The sequence below is a fragment of the Choloepus didactylus genome, chromosome 3 (assembly GCF_015220235.1).
Source record: "Choloepus didactylus isolate mChoDid1 chromosome 3, mChoDid1.pri, whole genome shotgun sequence".
Taxonomy (NCBI): domain Eukaryota; kingdom Metazoa; phylum Chordata; class Mammalia; order Pilosa; family Megalonychidae; genus Choloepus; species Choloepus didactylus.
This window is the reverse complement of record NC_051309.1, coordinates 178,059,472-178,078,761: the sequence shown is the minus strand read 5'-3', so window position 1 is coordinate 178,078,761 and position 19,290 is coordinate 178,059,472. Positions and strand designations below refer to the sequence as shown.

The 19,290-nt window shown below is 38.4% G+C and overlaps 1 protein-coding gene and 1 pseudogene across 2 annotated transcripts in view; both read left to right on the top strand.

Moving 5' to 3' along the window:
* The window catches only part of LOC119529992 (E3 ubiquitin-protein ligase MARCHF1), a 581,433-nt gene that overhangs the window by 410,953 nt on the left and 151,190 nt on the right, over window positions 1-19,290 (top strand). The gene's annotated exons all lie outside the window — the stretch shown is intronic.
* LOC119529995 lies at window positions 6,849-7,290 on the top strand (annotated as a pseudogene).

The following is a 19,290-nucleotide window of genomic DNA, read 5'->3' as shown; positions in this document are numbered from 1 at the left end:
ACTGTGGATTTTTAAAGCAGTGATCCACGGACTGTGCCAGTCTGTGAATTCATTGTTATCAATATACACAAGATAAATACAGAAATTCAAAGTGGTTATAATTGATGCCCCACTCATATGCCTGTATGTCATTAGGTACAACCTTCTCCATATACTCTGAATATTATCAGATAACACAACAGCTGCCTCCCTCGCCAGAGAATTTCCCAAAACTAAATGGTGGCCCTTTCACCATAGAAGCATAACATGTGACAAGCACAAGCAATGAAAGAAAAAATAGATAAATGGAACTCCTCAGAATTAAAAGCTTCATATTGAAGGTAACCTTAATGATATGGGAATGCTCAGGAATGACTATGTTTCGTTAATTTTCTTGGGGTATGGTAGGAGCATATTGGAAGCAATGTAGTTATTTTAGTGTATTTGTTTTTCTTATTCCTTTGTTTTGTTTCATTTGAAATGTTTTTTTTTTTTTAATTTTTGATAAAGTTTTAAAAAAATGTGTGTGAGGATTTTTGTTTCACACTTTAATATACACCAGAAAGCATCTATTGTGGAAGAGGCACTAAACAATCCAGTGGAAAGGATGACTCATCCAGTGAATTTCAGCCAGCCTCTGTCCTAGGTTCTCACATTCCTTGTACAAGGGACTATAAATGGGCTAGTGTTCCTGTTTGCTAATGCTGCCAGAATGCAAAACACTACAAACAGATTGGCTTTTATAAAGGGGGTTTATTTGGTTTCACAGTTACAGTCTTAAGGCCATAAGGTGTCCAAGGTAACACATCAGCAATCGGGTACCTTCACTGGAGGATGGCCAGTGGTGTCCGGAAAACCTCTGTTAGCTCGGAAGGCACGTGGCTTGTGTCTGCTTTGGATTTCTGGTTTCAAAATGGCTTTCTCCCAGGACATTCCTCTCTAGGCTTCAGCTCCTCAAAAATGTCACTCTTAGTTGCTCTTGTGGCATTTGTCCTTTCTTTGCTTCTGCAAGCAAAAGCCTGCTTTCAATGGCCATCTCCAAAACGTCTCCGTAAACTGCAGTTCCTCTCTCAGCTCCTGTGCATTCTTCAAAGTGTCCCTCTTGGCTATAGCAAGCTCGCTCCTTCTGTCTGAGTTTATATAGTGCTCTAGTAAACTAATCAAGGCCCATGCTGAATGGGCGGGGCCACACCTCCATGGAAATTATCCAATCAGAGTCATCACCTACAGCTGGGTGGGTCTCATCTCCACGGAAACACTCAAAGAATTACAATCTAATCAATACTAATATGTCTGCCCACACAAGATTGCATCAAATAACATGGCTTTTTCTGGGGGACATTATATATACAAACTGGCATGGGTAGCCATGGTGGCAGAAAAGGAGGCTTTTCGTGGACACCAGCACTGTGGTCTTTCTCTAGCTAACTCCACTGCCAATTACCAGTTCTGAATACCAAAGGCTGATGTCGAGCCCCCGACTTAGTAGAATTCATCAAGTAGACAAGACAGTATCAGTGCTATATAGAGCAATACTGGAGCCTGAAGCAAAAGGAAAAATCCATAATAATTGTCTTAGTTTGCTAATGCTGCAGAATGCAAAACACCAGAGATGGATTGGCTTTTATAAAAAGGGGGTTTATTTGGCTATACAGTTACAGTCTTAAGGCCATAAAGTGTCCAAGGTAACACATCAGTAATCGGGTACCTTCACTGGAGGATGGCAAATAGCGTCCGGAAAACCTCTGTTAGCTGGGAAGGCACATGGCTGGCGTCTGCTCCAAAGTTCTGGTTTCAAAATGGCTTCTCCCAGGACATTCCTCTCTAGCAAGCTTGCTCCTCTTCAAATAACATCACTCACAGCTGCACTGCGTTCTGTCTCTTTGAGTCAGCATGTTTTATATGGCTCCACTGATCAAGGCCCACCCTGAATGGGTGGGGTCACACCTCCATGGGAGTATCCCACCAGAGTCACCACCCACAGCTGGGTGGGGCACATTCCAAGCAAATCTAACCAGCACCAAAACGTCTGTCCCACAAGACCACAAAGATAATGGCATTTGGGGGACACAATACATTCAAACCGGCACAATAATGATTCTGCATTTACTTAAATTGTTGATACATTCATCATCATGGATTTTTGCATCAATTTTGATTTGTAAAATATTGCTTTAAAATATCACTTATCTTGGTTACTGAGTTTTTCAGTGCTCCCTTACATTGATGTGCCTCAGATGAGTGCCTCACCCCTCCAAACCTAGTTCCAACCCTATTCCTCATGCCACAGACCTCAGCCAGCACCAACACTGGAGGAATCATGGAATATCTGGTCTAGTAACACAGGATTCTGCTGAACATAGTCTCAGACCCAGAAACTTACTTTGCAACAAAAATTCGTGTGTCAGTGGGTATACAATCAGGAGATGTGCTGGTCTTAACACTTACCCTATCAGTCAGATGTTCTTGTCTGATACAGCAATTGCCTTTTGAAGGTGTATCAGAAGTGCCAGCTGGGAAAGAGGAGAATGGGAAAATGGGGCACTACCCAACAGGGTGCACTATGTTTTTTAAATCAACAGCCATTAAATAGTGCCATGCATCTTATAAATAGAACACATGGGCCTGGAACTAAGGGATGGACATAATAGTGACTGTGCTCACCATCACTCTCAGTGAAGCACTTGGGGTATTTGTGCTTCCTACACCCACAACTTTAGGCCCCATGGGTCTAGAAGTTCTGGTTCTCAGAGATGACACTTAAAGAATAAGAGTCTCACTAAACTTAAAGCTACAGTTGCTGCCTGGCCACTTTGAGCTCTTCCTGCTAGTAGCTCAACAAGCAAAAAATGTTGTTACCATTCTTTCAGAGGTAACTGGCTCTGAACATCATGAGTTGTGGCTACATAATGGTGAGAGGAAGACACATGTTTGGCCCTCAAAAGATATAGTTCGGCATCCCTTTCCCTGGCACAATTGTACTGGTAAATGGTGATGTGTAGCAACCATGGTCTGATAAGGGTATGATAACCAGGGACCCAGATCTCTCTGGTAAGTCACTTAGACCAGCAGAAGTGCTAGCAAAAGTAAAGGGAAACTAGTATGGTTGGTGGAGGAGGGAGATGATGAGTATGTTTTGACCTCTGGACAAATGCAGCAATACAGGCTATACTTCACTCCAACTTAATCTCCTCTTGTAAAATTTCCCCAAAAAATGTGCCAATCAAAATCCCAGAGAATCTTTGCTGGGGTATACTGAACTCAATGTGATCACAAGTGGATCTCGGGAATCCAAGAAATCAGCTGTAGTGGATGCTGCCATTTCCCCTCCCAGATCCTTATTACAGGATTATGCCCTCATCATCCAGATGCTGTAAGTGTTGGCTGATAACTCAAAGCTGCTCCCCTCTCCAGACAATTGCTTTTGGCAAAACAAAAGCTTTCTCGTCTAGTAGACCACAGTCCCCTACCCTTGCAAGTCAATGACTGCTGCTTAATACAGGGATGTAGAAGACTGACCCCCTTGCTTCAAGATGAGGTTACTATTTGATGCCATTTGTGTGCCAGAGCTTCCTTCTAGGTCAACTGAAGCTCGTCTCCAGCTAAGACAACATTCTGGCTGACTTTGTACCTTCTGCCCTGTTCTTATCTCTTTCCTCTTTCCTTCTCCTAAAAGTACTGCCCTAATATATCACTGGACAAGAATTCTTATCTCAGGCTCTGCAGCTAGAGAATCTTGCCTGAAACAGTGTTTAGAAGCTTTTATAGCAATTTGACATTATGCAATATCTCATCAAATGATAATTTTATTGTGTTTTTCAAGAATGTCAGCCCATAAAGTATTGGAAATTGGAAAGAGAGAGAGAAAGAAAGGAAAGCAGGAAGACAGGAAGGCAGGAAAGCCAGAGGCAGGCAGGAGGGAGGGAGGGAGGGAGGCAGGGAAGAGAGCAATATCACTGGTCCTTCACCACAGATAATTTGATAAGTGCTGCTTTGTTTTTGTTTTTAGAAGGTCCAGATTTCTAAATTGTCTAGAGTGCTTCAAAAGGTCCAGAAAAAACCCTGAATTTTTTCAAATTCTTTTAAGTGTGTGTATGTGCACACCACCTGGGAAAAATATATGGTTTTCCTCAGATATAAAGTTTACAAAGACAAAAAATTTATCTTCATGAATCTTTAGAGAAATATACAAAAAGGATCTGTCTTTGGGATGATGATCAGTTTTATTTGTTTGTATGTTTGTTTTGCTCAATTGGCCTAAAACTCTGTATTTGTAAAATAAAATAGAAAAGCATCTATGATTTATTCACTCATACATTGAATAAATATAGAAGACCCATTTAATGTATGTAGGGCATTATTGTAGAGATTTGAAGTTACAAGAGGTGTTAAAGACAGACCATTATGAAATGTATATTCTGGGATTATTGCACACTCCTCTGGATTTTAGTGGCTCTTGCCAACAGCCATTGATTTTTAGAATTCCATGAACACAGGCCTCAGTAACTCCCCTGTGTCTCAAGAACAAGGAAAGCCATAAGTTTGGGAAGCTGGGTGTATAGCAGCATGGTCAGCCTTGCCTACAGCTAAAGCATTTTGAGTATCAGAGGAGTCTGGCTCTGAAGTCTGTTGATCTAACCGTTGGTTGAGGTGATTTCTGTAACAGCAGCCAAAAGTGACAAGAGATAATTCCCTGCAGGGATTATGAGCCAGATATTGTAATGCTAGCTTTCATTAGTGAGTAAATTGTGTCTGAGGTTTTGTCCATATTCTGGCCAGTGACAGATAGAGGAGGGTGTGAAATACATTTGCTCCTTTTTCTCTTTCAGTTTTATGATACTTAAACTGTAGTCTTTATTTTGGCTTCTTTCAACTTTAGTAGCTGTTCTTGTTAGCTAGTGCTGCCATTTTGCAAAACACCAGAAATGGATTGGCTTTTATAAAGGGGGTTTATTTGGTTACACAGTTACAGTCTTAGGGCCATAAAGTGTCCAAGGTAAGGCATCAACAATTATGTACCTTCACTGAAGGATGGCCATTGGCATCCAGAAAGCCTCTGTTAGCTCAGAAGGCATGTGGCTGGCATCTGCTTGCTCCTAGGTTATGTTTCAAAATGGCATTCTCCAAAATATTGCTCTTGGGGCATTTTGTCCTCTCTTAGTTGCAGCAACTCTTCAAAATGTCTCTCTCAGTTGCTCTGATGTCCTTCTGTCTGTGAATTCCTTTATAGGACTCCAGTGATCTAATTAACACCCACCCTGAATGGGTGGGGTAACACCTCCATGGAAATTATCCAATCAAACATTTCACTCACAGTTGATTGAGTCACTTCTCCATGGAAACACTCAGTAAAAGAATTCCAGTATAACAAACACTAAATACATCTGCCCCCACAAGATTGTATGAAAGAGCATAGCATTTTGGGGGACATAATACATCCAAACCAGCACAGTAGCATATTCAGTTTGTTCAGCCTTCCCATTTAGGGAAAGGGCTTTATCTCTAAAACAAGGAAATTTGGCTTTGTAGTTTCTAAGGGCTCCTTTTAACTCCTCTCTTAACTCTTTTCAGTGATTAAATCTCTGAACAGAATGCTCACTAAAAAGCTCAGATTAATATTTCATCTCCTTCAACACTATAAAAGGTGGATACAGTCTTCTCTCAGTGCTTAATCATATGCCAATCGGGGGCATGATTCTGTTGCCACTCTGATCATCCCTTAAAAAGAGGAACGCTCTCTTTCAGGCCGGGGGAAAAGTAATTTCAATCAAAAACAGAACTAGTTGTTAAGAAAGACTATATTTACAGGGCTGAAATTCAGAAGCAAGGCTGCAGGTTAGCACATGAATCTGACACAAGGAGTCTGGGATTAACTTCAGCATTCAGTCTCTGCTCTGGGCCTCCTTAGTTGAAGAACTGTGATTTATCACCAGGACCATGGACAGCTCAGATCTCCTGACCCAATTCCCAGCCAGTCAGGCATCTAGAAAACTCAGCAAACAGGCCAAGCCAACCAGCCAGTGGAGAGAGGACAAGTAGAGCAAGAGGATAGAAAGCCAAGATATTAGGTAAATCTGAAAGTGGCTGACTCAATATTTATCAAACAGAACATTCCAAATTAACTTCCTTTTTTTTGTTTCTATTTTTTTAAGTTAAAAATAAATTAATAGACTTGTGAAATGAGTTTGAAATCTCATTCTTTTAAACCTGTCTAATGATGTAGCGAGTTCTTACCCATCCATAGGTCATGGGGGTAGATCTTTTTCCAAGAACCTGGGTCCCTCAGATCAAGATGAAAAAAAATTTGCTCTAGAAAATATGCAGGGGTAGGGGAATGGAGTGGGGGTGGGGATTCCATAAGGTTAATTTACAGTAACAAGCAGCTGGTTGTTGATTGTAAAACTGTACTATCCAGTATGGTAGCCATTAGTATGGAGCTATTTGAATTTAAATTTAAGTTAATTGAAATTAAATAAAATGTAAAATTCAGTCTTCATTTTCACTGCTTACATTTTGAGTGTTCAATAGCTACAAATGCTTAGTGGTTATCATATTGGACAGCATAGCTATAGAATATGTCTATCACCACAGAAAGTTCTATCATATATCGCTACTCTAGAAAATATGTTCAACTACTCTGTGGGAAGAAACAAGTGAATGGAGCCTAAATTTCACAGATAGAAAAATAATCCCAATCTGGACAATAGATAATAATATTTTTAAAGTCAGTTGGCATGTTCTTAAATCTTAGTAACCATTCAGCCTTACTTAACTTGAGAGAAGCTTCTCGTGACAATAAATTTTGAAGAGCCACGCATCTGCTCCAGGACACAGAGACCATGAGCCCTGCCCCAGCCACACTTGCCACTATGGAGGTCACCAAGATAAAGTCTCTGACTGAGAAGGAGCTGGTCACCAACTTCCCTAACTTCAGCCTGGACATGAACTACCTTATTGGGAGAACTTGGAGGAAAATTGAGACCATGAACAAAAGGAAAAAACTTTTACGCTAGTGCCCAGCCTTTATTACATGGAACTACTCAACCTCCTGCTAAATCATGCTTCAGACAATGTTCCTAAAGCAGATGAGATCTGGACATGGGCAAGGATATGTGGAACACTGGCACAGCTAAACTCCTGGTCTCTGCTGACAGCTTTGGGAGGCAGCAGGTAGCACAGGCCAAGCTGGATAACTTGACCTCAGTGGAGATCAACACCAGCAAGGCTTTCCTCACACAAGTGCCCACTCACATGTGCAAACTCCCCACACGACTCCAACCTTCTGAAAGTGCCCAGTCTTAGGACTTCTAGAGAAAGACCTTGACTTTGTAAAGATTTCCCATCTGGCGGTAGGAGGCTTGCTGAGTGATGTGTAAGTGCTTCAGGAAGTGATAGAGGAACTCACAGCTCTAGAACTCTAGAAATATTTTTGAATGTCTAAAATACATGTGCAATCATGCAAGGAATGGATTCATAAGACTGTTGGAGAAGCAAGAGGATTGTGGTTAATTCTCAAAACTTAGTTCCCTGGAAACTTCTTTGAGTCCACATCTATTTCTAGAAGCCAGCTTTCTTTTGTGGGGACAATAAAGGCATAAACAAAACAAGTTATTCTCTGTATAGCAGAGACTTGGGTCTCCTGCACAGGAACTGCCAATTGTGGATGAGTGTTCCAGGACCTTTAGGTGCTGCTTTTTAAAGATACAGCGGGAATGGCAATGTGGTTTAGGGCTTTTTTTTCCTTCTTAGGCTAAATTTAAAATCTCTTGCAGAGGTTGCTCAAATTGGCTGGCAGATGGAGCAGCTAGTGATGCTGACCAGCATTTTATAATCTAAACACAGATATACAATAAAAATCAACCGAAATCTGACTGTTGGAGCTTTATCCTGCATAACTATGAGGTAAAAGGAGCAAACCATATGGTTACCAGGACTTGATAAAGCCAAATTCAGGGGTGTGTAACAGTCAATTATAAACTTCAAACCAACGTTCTGGGTACTTCCTATTCTTTGGCTGCTTCTGGTTAAGGTTTAACAGGTTGCTTTTCAAGAGGAAATGTCAGGGAAAAATTAATCTAGTATATTGAGCATATGAGTAAAACTTAAGATAGTGCTAGGAAGGAAAGTCAGATCTGTAACTGCTCTTGATGGATTTAGGGGAAAGACTGTCATAGACAGCAAGCGCTAAAATATGGATAATAGGGACAATTAACTCAGAATCTTAGCATTTTGGCATTGCAAGGCTCTTTTGAGGAATAGCGTTGCTTTTGAGAGTGGAAGTGACTGTCCTGGGTCCCAAAGTGACTGGAAAGTTCTGTGGCCAGCTGGCTTTTGACTCTGCCAGGGGCTGCTTTTGTTTCACCCTTGCTAGGAGTCCGCTGACTGCAATCTGGGGGTCTTTTGGAATAGGACTACACGTAATTGTGGGGAATCTGGTGTCTTGTCTCAGATCTTGTCCCTTAATAATCTCTCAAAACCTGGCTGAGCTACAGCTGAATCTCTGACTTCCCGTTGGACCTGTGAAGCATAGTGGTTCTGAGCTTTTTTGGTCCACATTTTATTACCGCATAAAAAAAGATTTTCTTCTTGACTTGGTTTAGGAAGATTTTATTTTTTGGATGTTGTCAGAAATTACAGCACTACATTCACAAATACCTAATTACTACATTCAACAAACAATATTAAAATACAATTAATTCAAACAAGTATACTTAGAACAGGCTTATTTTCACAGCAACTAAATTGCCCCCAGAGTGCCCCAGGCGGCTCCTCCTCCCTCCCAGGTCCTGGTCTCTGTTCTAGCGACTAAGCACAGAGCATGGACAAAGGAACGCGGACAGTTAGCACGGCCTTCATCAGGTCAAGGCAGAGTTGAGTTCTGCGCGATCAGCTCGGGATCACAGTGCTGGGGACAGGTTACTGCAAGCGGGAGAGCCCAGGGCTTAGTGGCGGAAGGAACCCAGGAACCGCAGCGGCTGGCTCCGGCCTTGAAGAGGAGCAAAATGAGCTCGTGCTGCCCATCACCATCTTGCGGTGGCTTTTGGAATTTTCTGCCATTTAAAACAGATGAGTCGAACGGAAGGGGGTATATTGTTTGAAATTCATCTAAGTTGTTGGCGTTTGGCAGCATTGTGAGCTAACTGAGGAAACTACCAAGCCACCTACAGTCTTAAATGTATTATAATTCTTTGCTATCAAAGGTGTGGGTTCCTTTTAACACTCCGGATTTTCTTAATGGTATATTAGAATGGTAACACCAATTAAGCGTTTTATTTCTTTTAAGATAGAAATGTTGAAAATCATATATTGGTTATCAGAGACAAGAATTAGAAGCAGGATATTTTATCATGTTAGTTTGGCCGAATATCTGAAACAAAGAAAAACAACTCCTTTTCAAGTGATCAAGCACCGAGCCTTGGAGGTAGTTTTGCTATATTTCGATAATCTGATTAAATGCGGAGCCGCATGATTTAGCATTAGGAGGTTCACTCACAAGTTTAGTTGAGTTCGGGGTTAGAGGAAGGGCCGTAGCGTCTCTCCAGGTAATCGAAGAAGATGCTTAGTCGCGAAAGACCAAGGCCTTCAGGGAAATACTGCCACAGGGGTTGCATGATCCTTTCTAGAACAAATGTGGTTCTGAACTTTGTCTGTTAAACTCAGTGTGTTCAGCAATAAAAGGCTTCAGAGATTAAAAAAAAAGAAAAGAAACACTGAAGAGTAAGAATTTATTGATTGTGAATAGGCCGTTGGGGATCAGTGGCACAGCTTTAACTGTGGTTATGGTTGCTGCACTGTGGAAGTTGTTTTACCAGGCAAGCTGATCATAAAGCTAAAGTGGGCCAGGGTTTGCTTCCCGTAATAGCTCTGAAAGCAAATTAATAACGTGTGGCTTTGTAGTGCCAGGCTTATGAAGACTTCTTTGTCACTGATAGTCTATCATGATATAGAACAGTAGCAAACAAAAAGAAACCTTGCAGTAGTTGCTTTTCCAAAGGAAGGAATTTGTTTTTAATGTGACTGATTTCATTCAATATATTTCTCATTTTCGCAGATATTTCATATATTTGCAGATATACCTACATATTTCAATGTAATGAATCTCTGATGAAATATGAGCATACATTCAAAGTCCTACCATTCATCAGTAGTTTTTTGGGGGGATTTGGCAGGTGTGGGGGAGCAAGGAAATAAAGGATGTTGCTCAACATAAGAGGAATGAATCGTGTCTTTTGATACTGTTAAGCAATCGTAACTTTCTCCCTCTGCATTTCCTCAACTGAACAATGCAAGAAAAGTTGATCTGAAATGAAATTGGTGTTCCTTTTTTTAAGATCTTTGAGGTCAATATGCTATTCAAAATTTATTTAAATTCATATTTTTAACATGGTAATTTGATGATTATGCCTTAAATTTTTCACCTATGATTTTTTTGGGGGAAATAATTTTATTTTGCAGATTTCCTATCTCATGACAATAGTCTGCATTTAGTTCCATGAGCTGTAAAGACTGATCAAGTTAAAGACTTGGACACGTTTTAATCCAAATAGTTCAAGTAAATAAAAGAGGCATTGTTGAGTCCTTAAAGGCCAATGAAATCCAAGTTTCTGATCTTCTTTAACTAATTTAAACAAAAGCTATGTTGACGTGGTTTCCATAGGATTACACAAACTTCTCCTATTGCTGCCTCTCTCTTTTCTAATATTTGTAGACATTGTCTATTTGAATATTTTTCTATGGTTTTGGCTTTTTTCCTCCTTTTTTTGCATGTTACATTTTAATCCTGCTTTTTTCTTCTTTGAGCTACATTTGCTTTGTTATTACTTTACTGCTATCACCTAATATTTCCTTCCTTTCTATGTCTTTTACCTCCCACTGTTTTTAAGCTCTTTCCATGTGTCCTATGGTGAGGAGAATGTTGGCAGCTCTTTTGTTAATGTAATTAATGTGCAGAGTTAACTTGGATTGACTAGGCCAAAATAAATCCACTTTGAGATTTAAACTACCCAATTTGGCTGTCTTTGTTGATCAGATTAACTGGATAATTGTCAAATCTCTATCTCACTAATTACTGCAGAGACTCATCATGTATTCCCTCATTTAATTCTCATTTCATTGAAATTTACAACCAAAGCTCTATGAAGAAATAGAAATATGTAAATAGCACCAATTTAAGATGAAATTCAATAACTACTTGCATTATTTCCCATCTTGTCTGTCTGCTAAAATGAGAAAAGGGGGAAATTATAAGGATACATCTTTCTTGCCACCACCATAGGCAGGAACTCTGCATTCGCTATACCTAAAACCCATAAATATACTTCCCCTCACAGCACACCTAAATTCTCGGAGTTGATAATTCTTTATTTTTACCTTCAAAAATTGAAACTAGAATAATAAACTACATTTTTGCTCATCACGGGTCTTCAATTTGTCTGAAGGAAAATTTTTGCTGACTAAAGGACAATAAATTACATTTTTATTTATTTAGTCATCAAATTTATCTTTTGTACTCATTCTTTGTATTTTTAAATACTTGTTCTGTGCCAGCATGAAATGAATATGGCTTCTTACTTCTTGGGACTCACATTGAATTTGAAGGGCTAGACAGACAACCCAAGTATTACAGTTCCATGAGGGTTTTCTTAATTCCCTGAGCGGTAACATATTCACTATTAAAGATAATTTTGTTTAAAGTAAGAAGGAAACAAAGTACTTAAATTATTTTTTGTGCCATCCATCTAAAAAATTAGACAAAACCCATAAGCTGAAAAGCCAGTAACACCTTTTGGCAATTGTGAATATTGCTGCAATGAGCATCAGTATGGAGCATAATCTGGTATTGACAGGTCACCAAATGCTGGCTTCTGGAGCAGGTTTTTCAGAGAATGCCTACACTGAAATTATCCCTGACATGGGCAACATAATTTCCAAAACTGGTGTTCCTTTTCTTAAAGATCTTTGAGGTCAATAGGCTATGCAAAATTTATTTAAATAGTTTGATGATTACACCTTTAAATTTTTCACCTGTGATTTTATTTTGGGAAATAATTTTATTTTGCAGGTTTCTTATCTCATGACATTAATCTGTATTTAGTTCCATGAGCTGTAAAGATTTGGTCATAATTTAATTCAAATAGTTCAAGTAAATAAAAGAATCATTGTCTGAATCACTAAAAGCCAATGAAATCAGAGGTTTTGATCATCTTTAATTTAAACAAAAGATATGTTGATATGGTTTCTAAGGGATTATACAAACCTCTCCTATCCTATTGCTGCCTGTCTCCTTTTGACATTTCATGATTCTTCTGAAGCTCCTGTTACTGGCTGCACCAAAACATATCCCATACCACATGCTCTCCTACAATGTGATACTGACACTCCTCTATCAAGAAAAGGAATCTACGTACCCTCCCATTGAAACTAGGTGGATCTTTTAACTTCCTCAGTTAATGGAATACAGCAGAAGTGATGCTGTGTGTCTTCTAAAGCTGGGTCATGAAAGGTGATACAACCTCTGCCTCATTATCTATCAGTTATCACACTTTGAAAGTCCTGAGATAATATGTAAGAATACTGGCTTCCCTGAAGCTGCCAGGCTGGAGAGATCACACGGAGAGGACACATAGATGTAGAGAGAAATGCCCAAGGAGCTTCAGCTATACCAGCTGCCCCCCACCCCACCCCCACTGTTTTGTCTTTCCAGCCCAAGTGCCAGATAATGTGAATGAATGAGAATTCCCATGATTCCTGCCTCCAGCTTGCAAGACTCCCCAGCTGACGCCAAATGGAGCCAAGATGAGCTATCCCTGCTGAGCCCTGTCTAGACTGCTGATTTGTGAACAAAATAAATATTGCCATTATTTTAAGCCACTAATTTTGGAGTAATTTGTTGCTCAGCCATCATAAGTAGAACACATACATACAGACTTTTTCCACTGAGGTCACTTTGCCCTGGCAGAAGACTTCTGTGCAGGAGGGTACCCTTGCTCCATATCAGTGGAAATACATTTTGCTCCCACTATGGTTTTCTTTCCTCATTCAGCTGTAGCACCCAGATTCAATCAGTCTGTTGCCATTAACTTTTTCTAGATGAGAGACAAACAGTAATCTGTGTAGTGTCTGAACACTGGAGGATAAATACCAAACTCATACTTACCACTTGTTCATATGGTACCTTTGTGCAAAGTAAAAAAAAAAAAAAAAAAAAAAAAAAAAAAAAAAAAAAAAAAGTACCACTTACTTAAGACACTATATTTCCATCTGTCAGAAAATTGTCATAATATACTGATTTTATTAAAAGAAAATATTTTACCCCCATGACTGAAAATTATTTTAATATACTAATCTGCAATGTTTATAATGTGAATGGCACCCCTAGGATATTCAGTGTACAACCTACACAACTGTACTTGACAGTCTTTACAAACTCTTCTAGTGGTTTACCTAAAGCCTTCCTCCTGAGGCTTGAGATGTGTGAAAGTGTCATCCCAACCACACCTAATAACACTTCTTTCAATCTTGCCTTTTTTACATAGCCTGAAGGTGATTAACGGTCTAGAGAAATCACAAAACCAATTTTATGGCCATCCTTGAGCAAGTCCTCACATAGACAGGCTTTGCACAGCCCTTTAAAATATGGGGATATTGTTTGTTTTCAGATGCAGTTTGGAGATGAAAGTAGTCCCGTTTAACATCCCATTTTCTTTATCTATTTAGCAAATATATATTGAGCACTTAATATATATCAGATAGAGTTCTAGATATTAGGAATACAACTGTGAGCCATAAAATTTACACTGTAATGAGTCTTTCAGGCAATCATAAAATCATACAAATATATAATGGTAACCTTTGATAAGTCATGTATGACAACTTGCAGCACAGTTCTAGATTGAGACTGGAAATTCAAGATGTATCCCAGAGAAGTGGGAGTTAATATGCACAAAAAAAGCAGAGTTCTAAAGATAGAGTCATGCACACACACACACACACACACACACACACACCCCTAGTTCCACAGAGGAAGGATGATGATGAGATCAGAACACAAATGGTGACAAGAGAGAGGAGAAAACTTGGAGAATGCTGAGCCACAGACTACTAAAAAGGAGAAAGTTTCAAAAAAAAGCTAGTATTCTAGACAGCAAAACTCCTCAGAGAGTTTGGATAGGATTAATACTGAGAAAAGATCATTAGGTTTAACAAAGTTCAAGCACTTTCAACTTTCCACGGAAGGGTCCTGAATTTTATGATGGAGACATGAGGAGGATATAATAGTGTCACAAAGAAGAGAAATCCAAATTAGCCTGTGGCATCCAAAGATGCTTTCAGTCTGAGGTGAGTTTTTAAAAAGGAAGTAATAGATGAAGAAAGAAGATAAGAAGAGTGTGTGCAAAGCCATAGAAAAACAAAAGAGCATGACGTGACTGCCAGTAGTTTGGAGCAAAGGGCAGCATGAAGGATGCAGGATGAAACCAGTGAGCGTGAACCAGATCATTTAAGATCCTCGGACTAAGTTAAGAATTAGAATTTTGTTATGAAAGTTATGGAGAACAAGCAGATCCGAGTCTTAATAAGAACATACTCAGAGGAAGTAAGGTGGATCAATTTGGGAAACCAATGGCTAGAAGCAAGAGATTAGCTAAAAGGCAATTGATCCAAATGCAACTAATCCAAGTAAAATGAGGAATTTTAAATTAAGAAGTGGAGATAAATACAGCATTTATTTTAAAAGGTAAAATGTGTAGGACTTGAAGATGCTGGAGCTTGGGGGCTAGATAAGGGAAGAGTCTAAAATATTTCCAGGTTTCTGTCTTTATTAGCAGGATAAATGTGTGGGTCATCCATGTACTGCCATTTACTGCTAAAGACAGCAGAGGAGCTGGGGAAGTGTGGGGTTTGCGGTGTCCCTGTATTTTGTAAGTGTAGCAAAGTGATTTGGATTGCAAAAAAAAAACATATCAGGATATACCCTCAGAGATTTTCTGGAAAAGGATCAGAATGGGGGATCTTCAGGTCTGGCAAAATATTCTAGGAAATCCAGTGATCTCTTGAAACTTTGGTACAAGTTCAAACATGGAGACTAGAAATTCTCATTTCAGATTCTCCCAAAGCACTCTGGCAGGAAAGGAAGTAATTTCAACTCTCTACTTTTTCAATTGATTTAGATGTTTTGAGAGCCATACACTTCACTTCATGATTTATGGCCACAACTTACAAGTCCACAGTACTCTTCTCTCCTCTTGCCCACATCTCTCACCACAATGCCAAATGCTAATGCCCAAAGTTCTTGACTTATTAGTGCATGCAGTCTTTTTTTTTGAAAAGTCAGGACAGTTATAGAAACAAAATGTTCATTTTTAAATGGTGTTTACTACTAGAGAAAGGGGTTTTTTCTACAAAGAACTGCTTTTATACTTAGAAAATGTTAAAAATTACTATGGTTATCTAGCTGACTGAACAACTTGGTAAATTACATCATTAACATATGGATAAACAGTAGCACCAGAACCTATATTTCATTAAACTCCCATAATTCCAAGAATTCAATACCAAGCAAGAAAACGTAAAAGCATACAAGGTATTCCTGAATGCATACAGTAAATCTCAAAGAGACAGAGACAATAAAGAGAACAGTATTCAATGTAGTGCTGTCAGTTTTATTCCACATAACTCACACAAATGGCTTATATTCTGCCCAGGAAATATTCCAGAATGGTGGAGGAGATATACTGAATGTTTATTCTAAAATTGCCTAGTGTAAGACTTAAGACATTTGTTTCCTTAAAGGAGTCTGCCTGACATTTGAACTTCCTTATAAGATTGCATTAAATATGTATCAGCTTCGAGGGCTTACCAAAATAGAATAATGCATTTTCAATTTAGTCTTGGTTACACTTGACCTGTTTTAAAGTGCTCCTCTAATGAAATGGAAGCTATACCAAAATTAATTCTATGCAAGTGGCAAAGCAGCCTCGTGTTATTTAATCATAATGCACACCATCCACTTTTCCAGAGTGTAGAAACAATACAGAGATGTTGATTGCTTTAATCTGGCAAGCCTGATAACATTGTCATAATAATCAAAATAAAATTCAAGTGGTTTTCTGACCTGAATGTAACACCCATGTTTAACTGTAAGAAATAAAGAAGGGCAGAGAACCAAGGAATTCTATCTGTGGCATTTTCAGTTTATTGTTGTATTAATAATTCTATATCAAGGGCAACTGGGCTAAGGGAGAAGGGTTGAGAATCCAGCCTAATTCATTACCATTACCAACTTCTCCATTAAATGCTAGGCACCATTCTGGCATTTTTCACATGAATTAATTCATAAATCAGTTCAATCTTGCAACCTAACTAAGTTATTAAATACACACACGCACAGTACAGATAAGGAAACTGAGGTCAGGAGAATTTCAATGGCCTGTTCAAAGTTACACTACTGGCAAGTTGGAAAGCTGGGATTCAAACCTAGATGCAGTAAACACAGAAGGCCATGAGTTTTCCTCTCCACCGTGCTGCCTCATTCAAAAAGACTTATGTCAGCACGGTGTGCATCAGCCACTCTGCTGGATATTGGGAATGTGCAGTGGATGAGAGTCATAGCCCCTGATAGGGCTTTCACACTAGTAGGAGAGTCTGACAATAGACAAATAAAGATACAAGCAAAATAATGTCAGATGATATTAAGGGATGCTGAAGAAATAAAGTATTGGCATGGAGGATTAGAAGGAGAATTATGGGGAATTTTTTGTATCTTTGTTTAAATATAACATAAATAGAAAAGGCCTTTTTTCTGGGGAAGAGGTATTTAAGGAGAGATCTGAGTGTTACCAAGGCAATAGACAGGAGTGATTGTTGTATCAAGCAACAGTAAACTCAGAGAGTCTAAGGCAGGAAGGAGCTTGGCATCTCCTAAGAACCAGTAGAAGGCAGTTTGACTAGAATGTAATAAATAAGGAAGAGAAAAGAAAAAGATAAAAATGGGAACAAATCATGAGTCAAGTCATGCAAAGATCTGTAGAAGTTTATTCTAAGTATTGAAGTTTATTCTAAGAACAATGGGAAGCTATAGAAGAATTTTGGTAGGGAAACAACATGCTCCAATTTATATCTTTAAAAGTTTCTCTAAGTTCTGTCTAGAGAATAGCTTGCTTATTTAGTTTGGTCTACTTCATCTCAGTTTCTGAGAGGGGTATGTAAAATTTCAAACGACAATTTTTAATTTACCTATTTCTAACTGAAAGATTTGGATTTATATGTTTTGAGCTTGCATTATAGATGCATAAATGTTCATAATGGCATGCTTTCTTATTACCAGTATAAAACATCCTCTTTTCTCACATGATATCTTTTGTCTTTAATTAATATTTCATTAGATTTATAATAGCTACCCTCTTTATTGTTGTTCACGTATTTTAAATTTTTTAATGTTGTGCTACCATCACCATCATTACCATCATCCCGAATAGAAAATCTGTACATTTTAAACCTTTAATTCCTTTTAAAAATTGTCTTTATTTTTAGTGTCTTGCAGAAAACATTATTAAATCTATTTTAAATCCAATATTTATTTTCAGTTATATATAGATAAATTCCCTGTTGTTTTAATCTCTTTTTCTGCTTTCCTTTGATAGATCTAAAATAGTTATTCTAATTTTAAAGTTATACATTATTAGTTTTGTTTTTATGGTTCTTCTCTGCTGAAGAACTATATTGTTTATTTAATCTTCTGATTTCATAAACATATTAATATTCACACCTTCTTATTATAAAACCACTACTTCAGTACAAAAATATATCCTAGGGTATCCTCCAGCCTCTGTTATGTTAGTATTTTCTAGAACATAATTGTTAGTTGTGATGGATAAACTTTATAATTTATTTTAACTAGGTCCTAGCAATTCTCTCTCTATCATACAAAATGTTACTGAGGAATTTGACCACCCCTTCTTCCCCTGACACTCACAACATCTCTGGATTTTTTTTTTTTTTTTCTTTTGAGTGTCTTCTCCAAGAGTATTTAATTGTGTGACCTCAGCAAAAGTTCTAAAATCTTGGTTGCCTGAGAATATTTTACAGCCTCACAGTCAAAGAATTTCTTAGCTGGATAACATTCAATACTTCAGAATTATTACTCCACTATTCATATTGAAACGTGTAACAAACTGCTTCTGGTTTCTATACAAGTGATTTGCTATTTCTCTCTGAAAGCTTTTAGAATATTCTTATGGTAGCCTTTAATACTCTTAATCTTCACTAGATATGTTAGGTGTTGGTATCCCTTCTCCCTCCTGTTAAGTGCTCTATGGTCTCTTTCAACTTGAGGTCTTCCATCTCTCTTGAATCTTGTGAAGTTTATCTTTATTATCACATTTTATGTATATTTTTCTAGGCCTTTAGACTTTAGAGCTATCTTCTGGAAGAACCATTCAATTGCTATTTTCCAAATTACTAATTCATTCTTCAAGAGTATCTAGCGTGGTTTTATTCCATCTATTGTGTTTTTCACTTCAATCATTATCTTTTCAGATCTAATATTTCCCCTTTCTACAATTTACTTTTCTTGTTTTATGTTGCTGGGTAGGTTACCTTTTCTACTTATGTATAAAATTTTACCTGTTTTAAAGAATGGTCTGTATGGCTGTTTGAAGTTTTGTGCCCTAGAAAAACATATTAATCTTAATCCATTCCTGTAGATGTGAATCCATTGTTAATAGGACTTGTTTTGAGGATGTTATTTTTAGTGAAGGTGTGGCTATCTGAGTCAGGATGGATCTTAATCCTATTACTGGAGGCCTGATACAGAAGTCCATGGGAAAAAGCCTCAAGGAGCAGCCAGAGCCGGAAGTCAACAGAACCTGGGAAAGAAAGAAGATTCCACCATGTGCATTCTCTTGTGACAGAAAAGGCAAGGACCAATGGCCAAGGATCACTGGCAGTCAGACCCAGAATGTCACAGTTATTATTTTGCTGACACTTTGGTTTTGGACTTCTCCTAGCCTCAAAATCATGAGCAAATAAATTCCCATTGTTTAAGCCAACCAGTTGTATGGTATTTTTTTAACAGCTGAAAAAGTAAACGTCTACTCTAAGATTGTTTCAAAATGTATATGTTGTTCAATTTAAAACTCTCTTTAACAGTGTTGTGACAGAGGCGGGGCAAGATGGCTGACTGGTGAGATGTATGTTTTAGTTACTCCTCCAGGAAAGTAGATAGAAAGCCAGGAACTGCGTGGACTGGACACCACAGAGCAATCTGACTTTGGGCATACTTCATACAACACTCGTGAAAATGTGGAACTGCTG